The sequence below is a fragment of the Tachypleus tridentatus genome, chromosome 2 (assembly GCF_004210375.1).
Source record: "Tachypleus tridentatus isolate NWPU-2018 chromosome 2, ASM421037v1, whole genome shotgun sequence".
Classification (NCBI taxonomy): Eukaryota; Metazoa; Arthropoda; class Merostomata; order Xiphosura; family Limulidae; genus Tachypleus; species Tachypleus tridentatus.
In genome coordinates, this window is record NC_134826.1 from 28,532,963 (window position 1) to 28,543,816 (window position 10,854).

The following is a 10,854-nucleotide window of genomic DNA, read 5'->3' on the forward strand; positions in this document are numbered from 1 at the left end:
GAAAACTCAAAGTAAAGCTAGTGAACCAATTGGTATTTTTGGATACTTTTAGACAATTGCTTTAGAATTAAAAAGGAACCAAAAAAATCTAGGTTTTCAGGAGTATTGCGCACATGTGGAAAAATGGCTAAGAGAACGCCTGTAATATAAAATTAAGTTAAACAAGAGATGAAGCACAGGTAGATAAATAGGTAGTGTTGAGAACGAGTACTTAAGGAGATATAAAAAATAAAACAAAAGCCTAGCACCTCAGAAGGGATACTGAGAAAAGCAAACAAACTAGTCACAAGTTGATAGTGATATATTACTAACACTAATTTGGTAGTACAGTAAAGGCTACGAAAAAGTTTGTTAACACCTAAAATCGGTACATTAAAGTCAGATTCTCTATGGCGAAGTGTAAAATTGGTTCAAGTGAAAAGGGCAGTCAGCTCACACGCCATCATAGTAACCAATTACTTGAGAGTTGCATCTCTTGATTTGGGGAAGTTCGTCAAATGGCAGAAATTAACCAATGAAGTGTGAGAACTTTTTACGGGTAACTCATAAGGATATGAAAAAAAATCATTTAAAAACTCATGTCTGGAGCTGAATGTGCAGTTCTGTGGGACCATTTAAGTTCCATGTCAAACTCCAGTTTTTCATCATGTCTGGAGCAGTTCGCCTCTCGAGTTCCAGAATGATGAAAGTTCCCAATATCCAACCATACACCTCTTTAACTTTGTTGCAGATGAGATTGCTTTTTCTCTTATCCAGTCAAAGCAGTTTAGAAGAGAATAGTGAAACAAATACCTGAATGAAGTTAATAATTAAAACTTGATTTAAGCGTTAATATATGTAGAATACGTTTTGCTCAAAATTTTAAATAACAAATAAGTAGTTATTGAAAGTATATCATTGTAAGAATTAAATAAAAATGATGTATTTTGTTAAACACCTATCTTTATTCTAACCGTAAATCTCTTCGAGTTAGTGATCTGTGAGCTCTAATCGCCACTGCATTTCTCAATAAAGTGTAATTGGCAGAAAAATCGAAGCTCCAAAGACTAGTCTAAAGGGTCTGACTATTACATTAGCTAGTTTTCCGCTAATTGAATTGTAGCTACAACAACTCAAAATTAATTCGCTCATCGTAAGCCCTCGATATGTTATTCAGTTCCAGACTAGATAGAAGACGAAATATTGTTTGTAAGTTAGTAAAACCTTTGTATATAAATCATTATTTGTAATAACTATTATTATAAATTATATTATTTTTGTATATTGTAATAGATTTACCGTTATATGTTTACTTTAATACCTACGCTCATTTCAGAATAGTTTTCTTTCTTTTTTTCTGTGTGACGTATATTCTTGACTTTGTAAAACGCAAGCACCGCTTCTTCTGGAAACTTGTAAAAGATTCTTGAGAGTAAGAATCAATCATATTTATTTTATGAAGACGCTTGGGGCGTTTTTCTATATTGCTAAAATATCGAGAAACTCGCGTGATTCATGTAAAGGCCGATAGACAGTAAAGGATTATTATTGGTCAGCTACAGTCATTGTGCTAGAGGCCTTCGAAGTTATAATTGTGTGATTAACGCTTATTAATAGGAAAACTACAAACTATTTTATATTGATATTATTTCTAAAAAAAAATACGAAACTTGATGGATCGAAATAAATCAATTAACTAACCAATTATGTAGTAAATAATATTTACTTGATAATATAGATACTCAAATAAATATCAGTAACTCGTGTAACGGATTTACCGTTTGTTACTTATTATAACACTATGTAACAAATTTTGTTCCTGGATAGTATGTGTTATTTCTTAATTACTTATGTTGCAAAAGTACAGAAAATGGCCATTATTCCCTTCAAACTTTGCTTGTGTGACCTGGATAATGAAATTTAGAAATTAACCTCTTTTATATGTTAAAACGGGCAAATTTGTACATTTTCATTTACATAAGGTCTGAATACAACAACATATGAATCAAGATTTACATGTATTTATACTAAAGTTATACTAAAATGTTTAGAAGTGAGTAGTTTTTCGAGATGGCTGCTTTCTCTCTGGCGGAGTAGGTACAGGGAGCTCAGGGCAGTGTGGCCTGGGACGATGGATGATGAAAGTTTCGGATACAGGATGGCAGATGCATTCTTGCCAGCCCGACGTTTGGAAGGGTCCACTATGCAGAAGTAGCAATTGCTTAAGTGGTCAGTGGGTTCATGCTAAGTTCTTGGAATAGCAAACTTCATGGCTCTCTTTTCCCCTCTGTACCATCCTACAAAAGGGCAAAATAAAATTGTTATTATGAAGAATAAGTTTATTTCATTCACACCTAATGTGTAAGAGGTTCATAAAAAATATTTTGTGTGATATTTTCTATACTATTGGAAATTAAAAAATAAATTAATTAAAAGATATTTAAATTTTAAAAGGTCTAAAATTTGTATAATATAAAATTTTACTATTCAAGCAAGCAAAAAATGTCCGTCTTACCTTCTAGTTTTTTGCAGTGCTCGTAGGTAAAATGAAATGTCCATGGTTTGTCTTGATCTCCAACAGGCATGCCGAAATATGCCTTGTAAGCTTCACATATTTTAGCAGATACTGTCACAGAGTGCTTTTTCGCTCTTGTCTTGATAAATTGGCCACATACATAGCAGAATGCATCTAAAGAATGCTTGCAGCTTCTTGATGCCATCTCTGATAAAATCAGATAGGTCTATGTGTTCACTTAGGCAGCTAGAACTAAATTGAAGTGGTGAGCCCCTGTATATATAATATATATATATTATATATATTACTATGGACAGTTCTAGAAAATTCTAAAAGGTTCTTCAAAAATTTTATAAGTTCTACAACATTTTAGAAAATTCCCTATCAGCTACTCAGCACTGAATCTATCTGGAATGTTCTGGAAAATGAGTAAATTTGAAAATTTCATTACCCATGTCACAAAAGCAAAGTTTGGAGAGAAAAATAGGTCTTTTCCATTTACTTTTGCCCACCAGTGGCTCAGCGGTATGTCTGCTGACTTACAAAGCTAAAATCTAGGTTTCGGTACTCGTGGTGGGCAGAGCACAGATAGCTCTTTGTGTAGCTTTGTGCTTAATTCAAAACAACAACAACCATTTACTTTAGGCATAAGCAATTGGGAAATAACACTTTCTGCCCAGGAACAAGAAAAATTAAAATTTTGTTATATAGTGTAATTTATCTTGGACAAGTCTCCGATTTATTATGTTAAATAATACTAAATGTTAAGATTACAAATAGTTGACTGGTTGGTTTGTTTGGTATTTTATGGCACAAAGCAACTAGGCTATCTGCGTTAAAAATCCGGTAAAAAGATAAAATTAAGAAAATTTAGTAAAATTCATAAAAGGGAATTAAGGTAAAACAAAACAAAGTTAAAAAACATAAATAACATGAAACCAATGTTTACATCTAGTCTACAGTAGTAAGAGAAAAACTACGGTAATACAAGTTATTTACAACTTTCTGTAGCATAATTGTAATTATCATAACTCACCAGGGTGACTAACATTTAAGTTCAAACATCAGCGTTAGTCACCTGAAGTTGATCTTTCCAGTCCTGGTTTGAGTTATTTGATGGTAAGGTAAGGAACGAAGTTTCGTAGATACAGTAAAGACAGTTGCAAACAGTGGAGGTGTAAAGAAGGTTCATGAAACTATGTGTAAGCTCTGAACTGGGGAAGTGTGCAAAGCTGCTATGCAGAGCCAAAATCCTTGGTCATGAATGGGGTCCAGCATCTTTAAGGCTGAGGTCCTGGCAGAGCCATAGACCAGTGATTTGTAGTCGAGTTTCGATCAAAAAAAGAGCACAATACAACTTTAGCACAGAACATCAATCTACTCCCCAAGTGGTGGAAGAAGGACACAAAGGATCTTCAATGCTCTTGAACATTTGACTCGTAGCTGCTTGATGTGTGGTATAAAGGTCAGCTTAGGTCAAAGATAAGCCCCAAGAACTTGGTCTCAGAAACCACAGGCAGCACAACTTCAGTGATACGGAGTTCAGGATCAGGGTGAATATCCCCATTGACAGCAAAAGTGCATGCAAATGGTTTTAGAGAGAGAGAAGTTAAAGCCATTTGCTGTGGTCCACTTTAAACGATTAAGGGCAGTCTGTAGCTGCTATTCAATGTACCTCATGTTCAACGACTGACATGAGATATGAAAATCGTCGAAACAGAGCCCATTTGCAACATTAAGAGGGAGTTGTTCAGTGATGGCATTAATCTTTATACTGAAAAGTGTGACACTCAAAACACAGCCCTGAGGGTCTCCAACTTCCTGCAGAAAAAACGGGAAGTGTGAAACCCACGCGAACTTGGAATTTCCTGTTCATTAAAATTTTTTTAATAAAAATGGGCAAATGGTCACGTAACCCATATAAATGGAGGTCTCGCAAAATGCCATACCTCCATGTTGTATCATAAACCTTCTCAATGTCAAAGAATATTGACACAAGATGTTGTCATTTGAGAAAGACTTCTCTCTGATTGAGGTTTCGAGTTGAATCAGGTGGTCTATGGTGGAGTGATGTCTTCGGAACCCACACTTGGTGGGGGAGAGGAGGTTGTTTGATTTAATGAGCCAAACAAGATGAGTATTAACCATCCTCTCTGAGGTCTTACAGAGACAGCTTGTCAAAGCAACTAAGTAGTGGTTTGAAGAAATCTTGGGATCCTTCCCAGGCTGAGAGAAAGGTAGGACAATAGCCTGGCACCAGGCGTCAGGAAAAACATTCTCCTGCCAGATTCGGTTAAAAACATTCAGAATAATAGCAAGAGAAGCAGGAGATAGATGGTGCAGCATTTCATAGTGTACATCATCAGGCCCAACTGATGTACTCCTGGACCAATGAAGGGCCAGATTGAGTTCCACCAGTGTAAGGGAACATTATAGTCATAGAAACAATCAGCTCAAAAGGAAAGAGGTGATCGCTCTCACCGAGTTTTGATGGCTAAGAAGATGGAGGAAGAAGCAGAAATGTTAGATACCTGGCTCAAGCTTTCACCTAAAGTATCAGTGATGCTTTGGGTGCCACCTACTACCTGACCATCAGAGGGCAAGATCGAGAGGTGGACAGAAGTATATTGTTCACTGACCTTTCGAATCTTATCCCATATGACTTTGGAACTGGTGGTAGAAGATATGCTGGTTGTGAAGTTAATCCAAGATTCCTTCTGGCTTTGACGTCTTATCCACCAAGCATGTGCAGAGCCTAGAAAGCAATGTGTTGTGAGTGTGGGATACCTACAAAAAGTATCCCAGGCCCGTTTTTGAGTTTTCCATGTCATGTGGCACGCAGGATTCTACCACGGACGATGATATCGTGGAAAACGTGTCGAGGTTTTAGGAAACATTGAGCAGCTGCTTGTGTAGTACAGTCAGTTACAGCTGCCACACAGTCATCTATTGATGACTTACAGACGATGGCAGGATCAAGTTCTGCGAGAGCAGTGAAATAGGATCAGTTTGCCTGATCCAGCTTCTACTGGGGCACCATGGTAAGTCTCTCAAAATTATAGGAAAATGATCACTGCCTCGTGGATTATTGCCAAACCTGCATAAAAAAATGGGAAAATAGTGAAGAGGAACAAATTAAGAGATCAATAGCAGTAAAGAACTGACTAGGTGCATGAAAATAAATAGAAGAATTAGTATTGGAAAGAGAAAGGTTGTGATCAGAGCATATGCTCTATGGAGCGACCCCTCCTATCAATATCAGCACTTCCCCAGAGGGAATGATGTCCATTAAAGTCCTCCAGGATTAAAAAGGGAGACGGCAACTGTTCAATGAGAGCATCAAGGTATGATTGATCATACCTCTAGAGGACAGTAGAGAGAACAAACAGTGATGGTACCACCCAAGGAAACATGGATGGCTATGGCCTCCAAGGGTGTGTTGAATGGCAGACAGGTGGCCATATGCTGACCAACAGTCCCACCCCTCCGATGCACTCGTCCATCACACAGCCTGTAATTTCTGTACAAAGAAAACTGCCAAAAGGTGACTGTATCGGCAGGTTTCAGAAATGTTTCCTATAAGGAAAGACATACAGGATGGCAGAAAGTAATCAGTGTTTTGATATCATCAAGATTAGAACGTAAACCTCGACAATTTCATTGTATAAAGGTGGTCATTTTTATTTATGTGTAAGCGAATTGGCTGGATAACCCTTCTGTTTAAGACAACGTTTTTTTCTTTACTGTCTTTATTCGAGGGAGATCTATTGGCCTCCATGAATTCTGCTTTGAGTCGATTGGGCAGATCTTTGCTGTTGGAAGAGGATTCCAGCAACTGAGGACGTGAACGAATGATCGTTTTGCATCTTGGGGTGGGAGAAGATGTACCTGAGGAAATGCCTATACCTGGAACCAAAGGAAGTGGATCTTGGGATTTACTGGAATGTATGTTAGGGACAGAGAGGTCCGAAAGTAGGACGGGTAAGAGCCATTGCAATTGACGCAATAAGGGTCCGTTTCACACTCATAGGCACTGTGGTCCTTGCCACTGCAACAAGCACACGTCAAGGAACCACAACATGACGTCTTCAAGTGACCGAACTGCTGACACTGGAAACATCTGAAATGGTTTGAAACGTATGGTCATACACTGCAATTAAGATAACCTGCCTTGATGGCGGCAGGTGGACGTGATGATATAAATGTCAAAATGAGGACGTTGTCTGAAAGAGAATGTAGTGTAAAGAAATGAAGTACAACAGGTGTTACAGATGTTGAAGAATAGGTCGTTTACCTATGGACTGTTTTCTCACTATTTAAGTTTTTTTAAGGATCCATAAAAAAAAGGAATATTTTAGTGCCCACTAGAAGAGCACTGCAGCAACGCCAGGGTTTCATGAGCACTATACCCAAACACCAGCATCCGATTCAATGTCCACAACACCTGTTGAGAACATCTAACACATGTACTTGTTAGATCCTAGCCCAATTGGGTCACCCCAAGGCTACAGGAATTCAAAACCAAAGTGGTATGTTAGAGTTGGATCCCTCAACTACCAGAATCCTTTCCTCCCGTTCACGGGTCACCACGCACGGTAAACACGTGGATGGATGTTTAGATCCCAGAGGAAGTAAACTTAAAGAACAGAACCTTCCCTGGGAGGTCCCTCTCGTCATGTACAGAAATCCAAATCGAGGGGAGATTTCAAATGGCTGGAAATTTTAATTTAACGTTAATTAAATGTTATTGTGCATCAAAATTATTGACATTTGCTACAAGACTGATACATACAATTTTCGTTTTTAACACATATATATATATTTTAATATATGAACTAAAAGCAATACAGTTTATAATAACGGCTATTATTAATAGTTATTAAAAATGATGGTTTATATACAAGTTTTTCTCACAAACAGTATTGAGTCTTAAATTTGGTCTGGGACTGAATCTTCTATCGGCGTTAACGGAGAGTAAATCAATTCTTTGTCGATTCACCAGTATATTTCTTTGACGGATGACTAAGCTTGAATCACCTGTAAGTTTTCACTGGCAACAATATCCAACATCCGAAGTTAATTCATTGAAGTTGAATGGTTTGTAATGTTAGAAATCTATAAACATTACTGTTCAAATTATGTAGTTTCCCTATTAATAGTCGTTAATCACAATTATAACTTCTGATGCCTGTAACACATTGAATATAGCTGACCAACAATAATCTTCTGTTACTTTGTTTGGGCTTTTATTCGAACCACGCGTGTTTCCCGAAGTTTCAGCAATATTCGTATACTCCAAGCTTCCATGCTATAGGCCTAAAAATCTATAATTCTGATTAATACCATTTAATCGGGAAATTACATAATTGAAACAGTAATGTTTATCGATTTCTGTAACAGTGTGGCCAATCGAGCTAGCTTAAACGAGGTGCGACAATATCAACTCATAATTAATTTGTTAGTCTTGGACCTGGATCGTATATTAAATATTCAGTTCTACCGGATATAAAACTCAGTATTGTCTGTAAGTTTGCAAAACTGTTGTATATAAATCATAATTTGAAATAACTATTTGTAATAACCATTAATTTAAATTCTATTGTTGTTTGTACATTAAAATATATTTGTGTTAAGAAAGAGAATTGTGTATATCAACCTTGTTAACAATAACATAAATATGATACATATTAATCATTTCTAAATTAAAATTTTCGGCTGTTAGAAATCCAAATACGTTACGTACTTTACATAATAAATCGGAGACTCGTCCGAAATAAATTATAATACGTAACATTCACTTTTTTTTTCTTTTGTAATTTTAGAGTTTTGAAAATACATTACTTTTCAGTGTGTGTGCGAGAGGGATTTGTTTTAGCTTAAAAGAAACATAATATGCGTTTGTTTTATTATAATTTAGCACAAAACTACACAATTGGTTATCTGTTCCCTGCTTACCACTTGTATCAAAATCCTGGTTTCCAGTGTTGAGTCCGCAGACATACTGCTGGGCCACATAGAAGGAGGGGTTGGCAGACTATCTGTGCTAAAAGAAATTTAATATGTTTTCTAATGAACCAGACATTGGCAGATCTCTGGGTCCTGGATGTGACCCACGACCAGTGACTGTACCAAAAGGGAAACAATACAAAGTGGAAAATTCTAACTCATCAACACATATTCTAAGGTTAACTTGGTCTGGCCTAGAATCTCCATATACAACTTCTAGCCAATAGCCAAATAAATATTATTCCCTCACACCACATTTAACACATATTCTAGGGTTAACCGCGTGTCGCTTGGAATCTCGATATACGAATTCTGGCCAAGAGCCAAATAAATATTATTCCACCACACCACATTTAACACATATTCAAGGGTAAATTGGTCTGACTTCAAATCCTTGTATACATAAAAATTCTGGCTAAGAGCCAAATAAATATTATACCATCACACTACATTCAACAAAAGCAAAAATCACACACACTTATAAAAGTATGATTAAATTGTTGTAGCTACAAGTAAGGTTTATAAATTTTAGAAAGAGCAACAAATCCTCAGAAATCAGTTCAGTCATATCACTCTGATTACATATATACTAAGTCATTTATCTAATTACCAATAAAACGTCTTGTTTGGCATTGGCATATACGAGGGCTGTTCAAAAAATACACGGACTGTTTGAATTGCGCGGCTCCAGTTGGTTCCAGGGGAATCCGCTTGGTGTCGCTACGTTTGCACAGATCAGCTGATTACGACGCCGCTTCCCGATATCTTCATTTGTGTATTAGCTACGCGGTTTTAAGTGAAGTGCGATTTTTTCGTTTGGCGGATTTCAGAATGAATGACCTGAAGGAGCAACGACTTGCTGTGAAATTTTGTGTTAAACTTGGAAAATCTGCGACTGAAACTTTTGCTATGCTTAACACGGCTTACGGTGATGTTGCTCTGAAGCGTACGGCATGTTTCAAGTGGCATGAACGTTTTAAGGATGGTCGACAGTCCATTGAAGGTGATGAGCGTCCTGGACGTCCTTCGACGTCAACTGACGACCCACACGTCGACAAAATCAACACCCTGGTACAGGCAAATCGACGTCTGACTGTCAGGGAGCTTGCTGAAGAGTGTGGGATATCAGTTGGATCTTGTTGCGAGATTTTGACCAAAAAATTGAAGATGCACCGCGTTGCTGCGAAATTCAGCCCTCAGAACTCGTGAGTTTTTGGCCAAACACTCGATCACTGTTCTTTCCCATCCCCCCTACTCACCTGACCTTGCTTCTTTCGATTTTTTCTTGTTCCCCAAACTCAAAAGACCCTTGAAAGGAAGAAGATTTGAGACGATTTCCGAGATTAAGGCAAATGTGACGAAGGAGCTGGAGGACATTACAAAAGAAGCGTACCAGGACTGTTTCAACAAGTGAAAACACCGTTGGGATAAGTGTGTGCGTTGGGGAGGAGAGTACTTTGAAGGGGTCTCAGACCTGTAACTTCTAAATAAAGTACATTTTGTTTTATGACGTCAGTCCGCGTATTTTTTAACAGACCTCGTACAAGAGAAATGAAATCCATTTAACTAAAATTTATTAATATATATATTTGTGATAATCAGTTAGGTGCTAAGCAATATTGTAACTTTTATCAGCTTTGCCCTCACTCTTAACAACACTGGTTTAACATAATTAAAGTTTTCACTTATTTTGAACAGGTGAAATTTATCCTTCTGCATACACAGGTACTAAATATTAAATATTTACACACAAAAGAAGACACGTATGTTAAACATTTTAATTCATAATTAAACTTTTTTTTATACCTTAGGCCTGGACTTCAGATGTTACACACATTAAATCAGTGGAGTTTGTATTATTAGATATGAAATACAGTTTTCAAGTTAGTTGTGGGTAGTTTTACACAGCATTATTAAAAAGTAGCTTTTATTTACTGGTTTATTAATTGCGTTTGTTCTGACGATAGTTAAAATTTAAATTTTCACCTTATCTCACTAAATATTATTACATCAGTTACATGGAATTAAATCAAATAATCATTATGAAAACTAACACAAATAAAACTGTTCTTCAGCTCCATTTTGATGGAGAAACGTCATTACTTTAAGGTTACACTTTTCAGAGACAAGTATAAATGAAAAATAATAAATTATTTTGGCACAAATAAAATTAATGTAAATCAAGTAGTAGTGTAACTGTAGCATAGCTACATGACTGGTGGTATAGAACTTCAAATATCTAAGGTCAATAATGGCTATAAAACGGTTTTATATAGATATATTATAACTGTATATTTTGACATTAAATATTATCACACATACTAGTGGCATTACACAGGTTAATTATGACCCTC